This window comes from Giraffa tippelskirchi, chromosome 11 (genome assembly GCF_054371585.1).
Source record: "Giraffa tippelskirchi isolate mGirTip1 chromosome 11, T2T-mGirTip1v1.2.pri, whole genome shotgun sequence".
NCBI classification, from domain to species: Eukaryota; Metazoa; Chordata; class Mammalia; order Artiodactyla; family Giraffidae; genus Giraffa; species Giraffa tippelskirchi.
Genome location: NC_137285.1, coordinates 140,808,534 through 140,821,444, shown reverse-complemented (window position 1 = coordinate 140,821,444; position 12,911 = coordinate 140,808,534). Strand labels below are relative to the sequence as shown.

Sequence of the window (12,911 nt, the reverse complement as noted above, 5' to 3'; positions counted from 1 at the left end):
CTTCCAGAATTTCGTTAGAGAAACCCAGCCTGACATTGTGTCATAGCCAGTGTCCACTAATGCAAGGTGATGGCTTTGGGTATAGGAGTGATGAAAAGGCAGATGAGTGTTTTATCTAATAATAACAGCATCATTGTGAGCTTGGCCAAGTATTGCTGATGAGCAGAGAGGAAAAGAAAAATCCAGAATTTTGTGAGTCAGATCCAAATTCTGGGATTGAATATTCGGTGTTGAAACTACTAGGTTTTATTTTTACTTACACATGTCATTTATTTATATACTCATATCTTTGAATGAATATATGTATATATTTTTATATATTTGTATATATAGAGGAACTCCTTTTCTATAAGACAGTCAGAGGGGAAGAGTAGGCATTTACAACAGTACATTTCTATTATATTATGAACTTGGAGGCCTATTTTTTGGTACCCAGGTCTCCTTAAAAGAGGTCCAGATACATAGTGAGTACTTAATAAATATGTATTGAATGAATAAGTGAATAAATGGATGACCAGTTCACTTGCTACTTATCAGAGCAGAAATCATAAACTCTAGTCAACAAAATTATCCTATTTCGTTGCCTTATGGTAGTCAAACAGTAAATGAAAGCTGACATATTAGACTCACAGCTGGAACTGAAAAAAGAAATGATGTAAACAAGTACAAGTTACTGAAGAATAAAGCAGAGTTCCCCTTATTGTGAGTTCTCAATTGTTTCTGAGAGTTGCAGTGGTAACTTCCATTTTTGCATAACAAATGTTTTGGGGGTAGTGAATACGTCCAAAGTATAGTACTAGGAACTATAGATTTACAGAAATAAGTTCAAATACTCGAGGATAAATTCATATATAAACAACAAAAACCGGGAATGATAAATGATAATATATTTGGCAGGATTATTCAGGATAATATAAAGAGATCCTCCTGACCCAGAGAGTTGGTGAGTATGTGTGGGACAGAGAAAGAGAATAGTAAAGTCTAAATCTAAAGATTCCCATGAGTGGTAGTAGCTAAACTGAGTTTTGAAAAGTGAGTAGTCAGAGAATGATGTGTAAAATCAAGGGAGATCACAGAAGAAGTGAGGTGAATGAAATTTAAAAAGAGTAAAACTTACGGCAAGAAGGCCTGTTACAAGTCTCTATGTGACAAAGGCGGAAAATTACAAAGGCTTGAGCTAAAGTAGTGCAGCACAATGGGCTCAGTGAAGCCAAGCTTGACAGAAATTAAGGACAAAATATGTAGGACCTGGTGACTATCAATGTGGTACATAAAGCTAACAGAAAAGAAAGAAACCATTTATTTCCAGGTGGCTTCCTCAATTATGTAGTGATTAAATGGATTTACCTAACTCTATCTGAGCCCCAAACATATGATACTCTCATCTATCATGCTCCTTTTTTAAAAAAATGAAAATGGAACCTTCACAAACCCTACAAACATTTAAAATTATGTTACATCGTACTCTATTAAAAAAAAAAATCAAGGCAAAACCTTCATAATACCACTGGACAGCCCTCAGAGCATCCAAACCAGCTGTTGCTGTTGTTCAGTGGCCCAGTCCTATCTGACTCTTTGCGACCCCATGGACTGCGGCACACCAGGCCTCCCTGTCCCTCACCATCTCCCAGAGTTTGCCCGAGTTCATGTTCATTGCATTGGTAATGCCATCCAGTCATCTCATCCTCCGATGCCCTCTTCCTTCTGCTCTTGATCTTTCCCAGCATCAGGGACTTTTCCAATGAGTTGTCTGTGTGCATCAGATGACCAAAATACTGGAGCTTCAGCTTCAGTATCAGTCCTTCCAGTGAACATTCAGGGTTGATCTCCCTTAAGATTGACTGGTTTGATCTCCTTGCTGTCCAAGGGACTTTCAGGAGTCTTCCCCAGCACCACAGTTCGAAGGCATCAATTCTTTGGCATAAAGCCTTCTTTATGATCCAGCTCTCACAACCGTATGTGACCACTGGGAAGACCATAGCCCTGAATCTTTGTCAGCAGAGTAATGTCTCTGCTTTTCAACATGCTAAGTTTGTCATCGCTCTTCCCTGGTAGCTTAGATGGTAAAGAATTCAAACCAGAAAAAGCTGAAAATATGAGTTAGGCAGCCATGGAAAGTTAGTGAGACAAGGATGAACTCCTGGACAGGCATAGTGGTAGAGAGCATGCTCTAAGGAAGGATTTAAGACACAGAAAGACACAGAAAGATTTAAGACACAGATTTAAGACACAGGAAGTAGGAAGGACAGAAAGCAAGAAGTCCAAAAATGAATCCAAAGTATAGAAGTCCAAGGTATAAACCAGAGAAATTCATCTAGGATTCAGTTATTCAAAAACCCAAACAGGCAGGCAACATTCATGAGATCCAGCAGCAGAAAGAAAAGATTCCGTTACTGGGGGTCATAGGGCCAAGGGTAAAAGTTTCAATTCTGGGAGAAATGAAATACTAGACAACATCCAAATTACTGTTGAATAAAAAAGAACCCATTATTGAAGAACTATAATACCATAGTCTGTTAGCAAGGTTGATTCACTGTTACTTTGTAAATAAATTGCTGACAAAAAACTCTTGTATTTCCCCCATGAAAATATGTGGTCTCTTATCTGAGTAGGGGTCAAAGACCTAGAGAAATTTAATGGGTTCTGCTGTACAAGTTACAGAGTTGCAAGGACAATGTGCCAGGAAGGTCAATGTAGGTATTTTTCTATCCTTTTTTTTCCCTTGTGACTTTAAATGACTCAAGTTAAGCCAGAAGAATTGAAGTTACATTTGCCAAGTGCTTAGACACATGCAAATTCTGTTTGTTCTTTTCTAGCTAATATATTTTCCCACGACTGAGGTTTTCTTATAGCTCCCTGGCCTGATGATGCAGTTGGAACTCTGTGTAGCCTTTGAAATCTGAAAGACTTCACTTCAAGAGCTAATTTAACATTTATTTGCTATGTGAGTATGGATAGCTACTTAAAATCTTGAAATTCACTTTATTCACCCATAGCTTGGATGTTGATAATAATCTACAAACCTTACAATATTATGGGTTTGAGATTATATAATTTTGTAGGAAAGTTTAGAAAATGCAAAGCACTAATAAAATGATATCATAAAATTAATAAGTAAATAAATAGTATTACAGTCTATCATTTTCCCATGAATCAAGATAAATTTGTTTTTTTCTTATAATAAAAAGAAATTCTTGAACTTGTAGATCTCAGTAAAAATTTGAAACTAGATTAAACAAAAATACTCTGAACAACTTATTTTTTATGAACAGGATTCTAAATTAATTACTCAGATATATTCTGGTCATATTTTTAATTAGTTTATTGCTAGTTTCTCCTTTGTAATGAAAATGCACATCTTGGATCAGGTTGCTTTAGATCTATTTGACAATAGCTCGAAAATTCCATATATGATAGTAGATAGCATTGTGCATACCTTTTAGAATTTCTTTGCTCCCTGACTCTTCAGGTGCCAAATTCTACCTAACCTCTCTGTTAATGATGTATCAAAGATGTCTTCATCCATCACAGGATACTGAAATTTATGTTTAATAAGGTCTTAAACCTGCTGAAACTTGATCACTCTGTAGTACCTGGTAAAAGTTTGTAACCAGGAAGTGTGACAGCCCACAGTTCCAAATTATAAATAGAAGTCTATTTCATACCTTGTGTGTGCTTAGCACTCAGTCGTGTCTGACTCTTGCGACCCCATAGACTGTAGCCTGTCAGGCTCCTCTGTCCATGGGATTCTCCAGGCAAGAATACTGGAGTGGGTTGCCATTTTCTTCTCCAGGGGCTCTTTCCAACCCAGGAATGGAACCCAGGTTTCCTGCATTGCAGATGGACTCTTAACCTACTGAGCTATGAGGGAAGCCCTGTTTCATACTTTATGCCAATGAATTAGAAAAAGAAGATAACTGATATATGCCAAGGCTTCCCAGGGAACTTAGTGGTAAAGAATCCACCTGCCAACGCAAGGGATGCAGGCGACATGGGTTAGATCCCTGGCATGGGAAGATCCCCTGGAGTAGGAAATGGCAACCCACTCCAGTATTCTTGCCTGGAAAATTCCATGGACAGAGGAGCCTGGCAGGCTACAGTCCATGGGGTTCGAAGAGTTGGACATGCCCAAGCGACTGAGCACACGCAGACACATGCATCAAGTATCCTGAGGTGGGTTCAAGTCCAAGATCAAGTCTTCGTTTTCAGAGATAGTGAGTTATGTTGCTTAAAAGTATAGACTGTGGAGTCAGACAACTCTGACCTTGAGATGGACCCTTCCACTACTGTAGCCATGGGCAAGTCACCATTTTTTCCTCCTTAAATAGGAAACTGGTGAAGACTCTATCTCATTAAGTTGTTCAGATTAGTTGAGATAAGCGAGCACCGTCGCAGAGGAAGCAATCAGTGGCTGATAGTTGTTTTTGCTGTTATTGGAAATATCAGAAAATGTAGAAAGTATAAGTGAAAGTCGCTCTGTTGTGTCTGACTTTTTTCAACCCCGTGAACTATACTGTACAGTCCATGGAATTCTCCAGGCCAGAATACTGAAGTGGGTAGCTAGTCCCTTCTCCAGGGGATCTTCCCAACCCAGGGATCAAACCCAGGTTTCCTGCATTGCAAGCAGATTCTTTGCCAGCTGAGCCACCAGGGAATCCCAGAGAATGTAGAACTCTTTAATTTTGCCTTAGAATGTGTCTTTAATCGGATCTTAATGTAAGATTTAATGTGAACATTTAGCCAAAGTGTAGAATACAATCCAGTTGAGATGCTATAAATGTGAAAAAAAATACAAAGCATGAACCTGGCTAACTGCTTCTACCTGTGGAAATATTGTATTTGCTGTAACAAATTCACCACAAACTACATGGCTTAAACAACAGAAATTTATATTCTCACTATTCTAGAGGCCAAAGGCCCATTATCAATTTCACTGGACTGAAATGGGAGTTCTGGCCAGGCTGCTCCCCTTGGCAGGCTGTACAGGAGAACGCATTTCTTGCTTCTTCCAGCTTCTGGTGACTCCAGGGATTCCTTGGCTTTGCGAGCATCAAACCAATGTCTGTCTTCCTGGTCACATTGCCTTCTCTGATTACTCTCTGACTCTCTCTCTTTGTAAGAGGGATTATGAATGCATGTGATTTCATTAAAAGTTCACCTAGTAACTGAGGATAGTCTCTGCATTTCATGATTCTTAATTTAAGTACATCTGCAAAGTCTTTTTTTTTGCCACATAAGGTAACATGGATATAGTTTAAAGACCGTCAATCAGGCTACAACAGATAGCCATGAAAATTTTCTTTACAGAGCCACAACCAGAATCTGGACAGGAAAATTTCTATAAAGGCTGTATTTGTTAGGTTTAGGTTAAACTAAAAATAATAGAAACCTTAAAGCTACAGTAGTATGAACACAAAAGTTTTATTTTTCTCTCATTAAATTAAGTGTAACAGTAAAACATTCATACACACACACACACACGGGGATTGGGTGTCTTCGATCTTTTAGTCCACAATCCTTGGCAAGTTTCCTCATGAACTAGTATAGCCAAACCTTTTTAGTCACTGAGTTTACCTTTCAACTGGAACAAAACAAGAATAAAAAAGAATTAAATGGCTTTCTGGGGTGCTCCAGCAAATAACTTTGCTTACCCACACTGGTTTCCCCAATTTGCAGAGGAAGTTTCCAGTAGGACACAGTTTCTACTTTCTAATATCAAACAGATGGAGAGAGTGAACATTGTTTAGTCAGCTCACTAAAACCAGGCTAACCAGAAAGCCATTCCAATGTGAATATCATCCAAAGATTTAATTTCTCCTCTGGAGATATTTACATTAGAGGTAATCATAATAAAACTTTTATTATGAAAATGTACAAACATTCAAAGAATTTTAAGTTATTAAGAATAGTAATAATTATCTCATTTGAAAAGTAACTGCATTTAATAATATTTACTCATAATTACTACTCCATTTATCCTTTTATCTATCTTTATTATCTATCTAATTTTTTCAACAAACTGAGAGATCGAAATTAAACCACACAACTCATGATGGTTTACTATAAAACCTTCAAGTTTCTTCTAAAAATAAGAATATTCCTCACATCAATAGTATCACAATTAAAAGATAATAATTTTCTAATATTAGCTAATGCAGGCATTAGCGCTTAAATTTCCTCCTTTTCCTCAAAAAAATCCAATAGAATATTTTTTAAAACCAGAGAGTTAAACAAATTTAAGTTCATGTATCATATTTATTAGGTATGTTTTAGGCTTTTCTAATCTACAGTTCCTCATTTTCCCCCGATACTGACTTTTTGAAGAAAGCAGGCCAATTGTCCAATAGGATGTTTTATATTCTATCTTTGTCAGATTGTTTCCTTGTGGAATTTGTTAACTTTTTTTCCTATCTCCTTTATATTGTAAAGTGTAAGTTGTATCTAAAGGCTTGATATTTTACCTTTGGCAAAAAGACGTGAAAAGCAATGCTGTGTATTTTGCCTCATATCAGGAGGCATATATTGTCAGATTGTGTCAATATTAGTGATTCTAAGTCTGACAACTTTGTAAAAGTACAGTTGGCAGATTGTTTCTTTGAGAAGGTTTATTTTTCTCTTGGATATTAGCAAATAAACTAGGATGATTCTTTGGTGCCATGAGACTACTGGTTTTAGCATTCATCACTTTCTGGAAGAATGAGTTTTGAGTGTGTGTGTTAGTCACTCAGTTGTGGCCAACTCTTTGCGACCCTATGGACTGTAGCCCACCAGGCTCCTCTGTCCATGGTATTTTCCAGGCAAGAATACTAGAGTAGGTTGCCATTTCCTTCTTCAGGGGACCTTTCCAACCCAGGGATCGAACTCATGTCTGCTGCATTGCAGGCAGACTCTTGACTGTCTGAGCCACCAGGGAGGATGGTTTTGAGGGGATTTGAAAATAATGTTTTTTGTATCATATTCATCCCACATATTAGCAAGTGTTCTTCTGAGGAAATAATTTGCCACAACAGCAGAATATGAACATATAATGTTTTCTTTTAAAGGGTAATGTTTAATTACATTTTGTTACTAATTTTCATATTAACACATTGGCATAACATCACTACCACTGATGGCAAAAGTGATTGCCATCACACAAAAGGGGTGTGTGTGTTTCCCTCCTTTGTTTTAATTATTACCATATTTTTTTATTCTTTCAATGTTTTAAAATCAAGTATCATTTTTCTTTTTAGGCTTAAACAATGTCAAATTTAGCCAGAAAGTGACCCTCTAAGTTGGCTTATGTGTCTTTTTCTTAGAACCCCGTGTGATTTTTCAGGTGCAGCTAGAAGTCCCAGGTTCACTCTCCATCCTCCCTGCTTTCCCTGCTTGGAATTAGCCAATATCTGAACTGCAGGTCTTCCAGTATGCTATTCTTACAAGGCTGTTTCAGTAAATGATGCTAGCAAATTTATATGTCTTTTCTCTGACACTAAAAACTTTTTTGCCCAATAATATTTAAAATTTGCTTGTTTATGTTATACTGTGAGATTTAAAAGTTAATCCTAACTGCATGGTATTGTTCAGTAGCTAAGTCATGTCCTACTCTTCGCCAACCCATGGACTGCAGCACGCCAGGCTTTCCTGTCATTCACTATCTCCCGGAGTTTGCTCAAACTCATGTCCATTGAGTCGGTGATGCCATCCAACCATCACATCCTCTGTCATCCCCTTCTCCTCCTGCCCTCAGTCTTTCCCAGCATCAGGGTCTTTTCCAATGAGTCAGCTCTTCACATCAAGCAGCCAAAGTATTGGAGCTTCAGCTTCAGTGTCAGTCCTTTGAATGAATATTCAAGGTTGAATTCCTTTAAGATCTACTAGTTTGATCCCCTTACTGTCCAAGGGACTCTCAAGAGTCTTCTCCAGCAACACAGTTCAAAAGCATCAGTTCTTTGGCATTCAACCTTCTTTATGGTTCAACTCTCACATCTGTACATGACTTCTGGAAAAACCATAGCTTTGACTATATGGACGATTGTTGGCAAAGTAATGTCTCTGCGTTTTAATATCCTGTCTAGGTTTGTCATAGCTTTTCTTCCAAGGAGCAAGCATCTTTTAATTTCAGAACTGCAGTCACTGTCTGCAGTGATTTTGGAGCCCCCCAAAATAAAATATGTCACTATTTCCACTTTCCCCTCATCTATTTCCCATGAAGTGATGGGACCGAATGCCATGATCTTAGTTTTATGAATGTTGAATTTTAAGCCAGCTTTTTCACTCTCCTCATTCACCCTCATTAAGAGTCTCTTTAGTTCCTCTTCCCTTACGGTCATTAGGGTGGTATCATCTGCATATCTAAGGTTGTTGATATTTCTCCAGGAAATCTTGATTTCAGCTTGTGATTCATCCAACCTGGCATTTTGTGTAATGTACTCTGCATATGTTATATAAACAAGGTGAGAGTATACAGCCTTGATGTACTCCTTTCCTAATTTTGAACCAGTCCATTGTTCCATGTTCAGTTCTAACTGTTGCTTCCTGACCTGCATGCAGATTTCTCAGGAGGCAGGTCAGGTGGTCTGGTATTCCCATCTCTTGAATAATTTTCCACAGTTTATTGTGATCCACATTGTCAAAGGGGTTTGGCATAGTCAATAAAGCAGAAATAGATGTTTTTTCTGGAACTCTCTTGCTTTTTTGAAGATCCAGCGGATGTTGGCAATTTGATCTCTGGTTCCTCTGCCTTTTCTAAATCCAGCTTGTACATCTGGAATTTCTTGATACACATACTATTGAAGCCTAGCTTGAGGGATTTTGAGCATGACCTTACTAGCATGTGAAATGAGCACAACTGTATGGAGTTTGAACTTCCTTTGGCATTGCCCTACTGTTAATATACTCTAGTTGTATAATCAGTAGTATATTAACAGTAGACTTTGTAAATAAATTTTGTTATTTGCATGCCACCCTCTGACCCCTCTTGCCACAATGAATATGTACACATACATTCAGTCATTCAGCCATTTCTGACTCTTTGCGACCCCATAGACTGTAGCTCACCAGGCTTCTCTGTTCATGGAATTTCCCAGGCAAGATACTGAAGTAGGGTGCCATTTTCTAATCCAGAGGATCTTCCCTACCCAGGGATTGAACCCAGGTCTCTTGTGTCTCCTGCATTGGCAGACAGATTCTTTTACCACTGTGCCACCTGGGAAGCCCTCTTTCTCTTGGAGATAACTCCAAAACAGGATACAAAAAACTCCCTTGACTCATTTCCATATTTGAGTGTCTATTTTTTAGGATGTCATAATATTCCATTGTTTTTCTGTCCCCTGTGGATGGACACTGGAATTCTTTAAAATATCTTACCATTAGAAATAATGCTACAGTGAATAATCTTGTGCCTATTTTATTTCTGAAGATGTATCTTTAGTAGAGATTCCTAAAAGTGAGATTATTGAATAAGAGAACAAAAAAATTTTTATGAGGTATTGGAAAGTTTTTAAACATCATACATGTACATTTTGTACTCAGACCAGATATATGAGAATATCTGTTTCTTTCCAGTCTTTCCAATAGAGATATTGTCAAACATAAATTTTTGCCAAATTTATGGGTATGACATAGCATTTCACTACTGTTTTAGTTTGCATAATACTTATTATGAGTTAAGCATTTTCTTTTTAACATTTTAGGGCCAGTTGCTTCTCTTTTAATAATGAATTGTGGTTTTTTTTTTTTTTTTTTTTTTTAAATTTCTGGAGTTTCTTAGATTTTGGTTCTAAATGTTAGTTTTGTTTATGTTATTATGTTTGTTCTCTTCAAAGAATCATGCAATATGTATATTGACTATCCATTGCCTAGCTTCTATAATCAATTACATTAACTATAATTTTTACCTACTTCTTACTTTGATTTAATTTATCTGGGATTCTTCTAATTCCTAGCATCAATGCCCCTTTTGGTAGAATATGCTCTCCCTGGGTTTCCTTTTAAGTCATTCTTTATTTTAAAGATAATTTTGCCTTTTTTCTTCCATTTTTTTTTTTTTGCAATCAGTCAACAGCTATTTCAATCTTCCATGTTTATCCACTTTTATTCAGAATACTTGAGTTTCTGATGTGTGATTTTCTTTATTGACCGTAATTGCTTGCTTAATTCACAGTGGTTGCTTCTATTGATTTAGTTTTCTAAATCATGGGTCACATTATCTTGCCTCTTTGCAGCAAGACTTGGGAGCTCTCTACTTTAGCCCATTAACATGTTTCCTTACCTTGGAAGAGTTCCCTCTCTCTCTCTCTCTCTTTGTTTGTTTATTTTTTACTATGTTCACAGATGTTCTCAGCCTCTGAAGAATTGTTTTCCCTCTTCATCCCTTTTCTAGTTTCATCACCACAGGAGATTTTTCTTCTCCCTCCAGCGTTGTCCCCCATCTTCCATGAGTTGATGCCATGCATGAAATAATGCTTAAAGTTCCCCAAGATTCTTTCTCAGCTTTCATGCCCTAATCCCAGATGCAGATCACTGCTTTGGGCACATGAAGGGCTGGCAAAACTGGAAAGGATTTACCTGTGCTCAGCCGTGGATATTCTGTGAGTATATAGACACCCAAGGACCCAAGGACCCAGGGGAAAGAAGTGCAGGTGAACGGAGACTTATTCTATGAATGGGACTCTTTTGAATTGTAAGACATCATGCCAACCCAACAAAGACAATGGAAGTGTTTTTTTGTTTGTTTGTCTTTAATGTTGGCCTTTTTCTCTTTACCCCATTTATGGTACATTTACTCTTTTTCTGCCATATTATTAGGAATAAAACCAGACATGGATCTTTCTCACCTAGATATTGTCTCTTTCTTTTAATTTAGTTTATTTGGGCTTTTGGTACCCTCAGCTACCCTGGTGGGTTTTTAGAAACTGTAATTTACTTTATTTCATTATTTTTTTAACTTATTGTTTCTTTTTTTTTCTGATGGTTAGATTATGTCAGCTAAAAACATATGTACAAGCTAGAAGTGGAGGATTATATTTTATTCTATGGATTTTTTTAGGACTTAATGTTGGGGAGACCAATTCTCAGATATCTCTGAGTGACTGCTCTGAAGAGGTAAGGCAGGAGTCAGTGTATATAGGAGTTTTTACCACAAAGAGGGGGCTGTCTAAGCTTCAAAGGATTGTTGTTAATTAAAGAAAATCAGACATCTCAAGTTAATGAATTTAGCACTCTTCTGTGTATCGGAAGATGTAAGAGTCATTGAAATCATTCTTTTGATATTCACTTTAGCTATCTAGGGCCAGCATCCTTTTCTTTCCCATCCCGAGTTCCCTCGCCCTTGCAGGGTGGCTGCGGTTGTCGAGGGCTTGGCAATGGACAGCCCATTTTGTCCCCACCCTGCATTCCCTTGGGGCACACCATGGGGTAGGAGGTTGCTGCAGTGGCTTGATGCCTGCTTCATGCCTTGTTTACTGATACAGCAGACAATATTTTTCATTCATAGGTGGAAGAAATGGTCTCCTTCAACTTCTTGCACCCTCTCTGAAAACTCATTAGAATTTGTTCTAAAGAATTAAACTTGCCTCTTACTATAACAGAAAGTTAATCTAGAAGTACTAAAATGCTATCTGTTGTTTTGGCTGTACTATTGGCCCAAGATTCTTTAGCTTGGGTAGTAGATGTCCTTTTTTTTTTTTTTTTTTTTTTTTGCTGTGCTTAATCCATGTGAAAACTCCTGGATCTACTTTAATGTTTATAGAAAACAGATTTTTCAGCCACAGAATACTATTCTTGAGTTAAAATTCTATATAATTATCAGTAAGCGACCAAGTAAAATTTACATTTCCAATGAACCAAGTGTTTAATAGTACACATGACAGAACTGATATCATTGTTTTTATAGTAGTAATTAGTCATTTGTTTGGTATAACAAATGTATAAATACTTTCATGTACATTATTTCATTATATTTTTACTACATTCCTACAAGGTAGTAGGAAATGGCAACCCACTCCCATATTCTTGCCTGGGGAATCCCATGGACAGAGGAGCCTGGTTGGCTGCAGTCCATGGGGTCACAAGAGTTGGACACAACTTAATGACTAAACCACCACCACCACAAGGTAGTAAATAAGGTGAAGAAATTAATGTTTGCAAGTCATTCAGATAGCCACTTAACCATCTCTTTTAAATATCTGATTTTAAAGACCTTGTATTTTGCCCCTATTTCGGGCTCATCTAGTACCTTAGCTTTTCTACCATCTGACCTACAAGGGAAGCCAGGTAAAACAGAAAAAAGACTCAATAAGCAAAAATATACCAAATGAAGGAACATAATGAAAAGAAGCAAGTGTATGAAAAATGTATATATAACATTTCTGCTCATATATCACGCCAGGTATTTTCCTGAAAACAAGAGTATTAAATGAATCAGTATTATATGAGATATTTAAAAACTAATCCCTTTGAAAAATTTGTTACTTAAGTCCAACTGAAATTTAGAGGTGTCTACTAGGTATCCTCTTTCAGGCCTTTATTAAAATTGTCCTTGGGGTCCAATTGTAGCTATTTCTAGGTTTAGTGTAATATAAGAGAGATGCCTTTACTATCCTCACTGAAGGTGCTAGGCGAAAAACACACTTTCAGTTGCTGCTAAGTGAGGTACCTGAACTTAGCATTTACTGGATGCCTTCTTTGGCTGGGTGTATTGAAAATTTTCATTTATTCTTGTATCTATTTCATAGATGAGAAAAATGATGCTGAAAGTAGATTTTAAAAAGAGGAAAACCCACACAATGTTACACAGCTAATTAGTGATTGTAGGACTTTAATCACATATATGTGACATGAGAGTCCCCTTGGTTTTCTTCTTAGATTAGGCAACTTCAGTCATAAACAATTTTAAAGAAAGCTTTATATCTGTTTTACCAAGGGTAAAT

The 12,911-nt window shown here is 37.1% G+C and overlaps 1 protein-coding gene across 12 annotated transcripts in view; it reads left to right on the top strand.

Annotated features, from left to right (window-relative positions):
- The window catches only part of LRRC4C (leucine rich repeat containing 4C), a 1,846,189-nt gene that overhangs the window by 1,453,523 nt on the left and 379,755 nt on the right, over positions 1–12,911 (top strand). The window contains exon 7 of one of the 12 annotated variants that reach the window (XR_014069608.1): positions 2,817–2,944. The exons of the other annotated variants lie outside the window; for them this stretch is intronic. The gene's annotated coding sequence lies outside the window, so the exon portion shown is untranslated. The remainder of the gene's footprint in view (positions 1–2,816; positions 2,945–12,911) is intronic. 12 annotated transcript variants of the gene reach the window in all.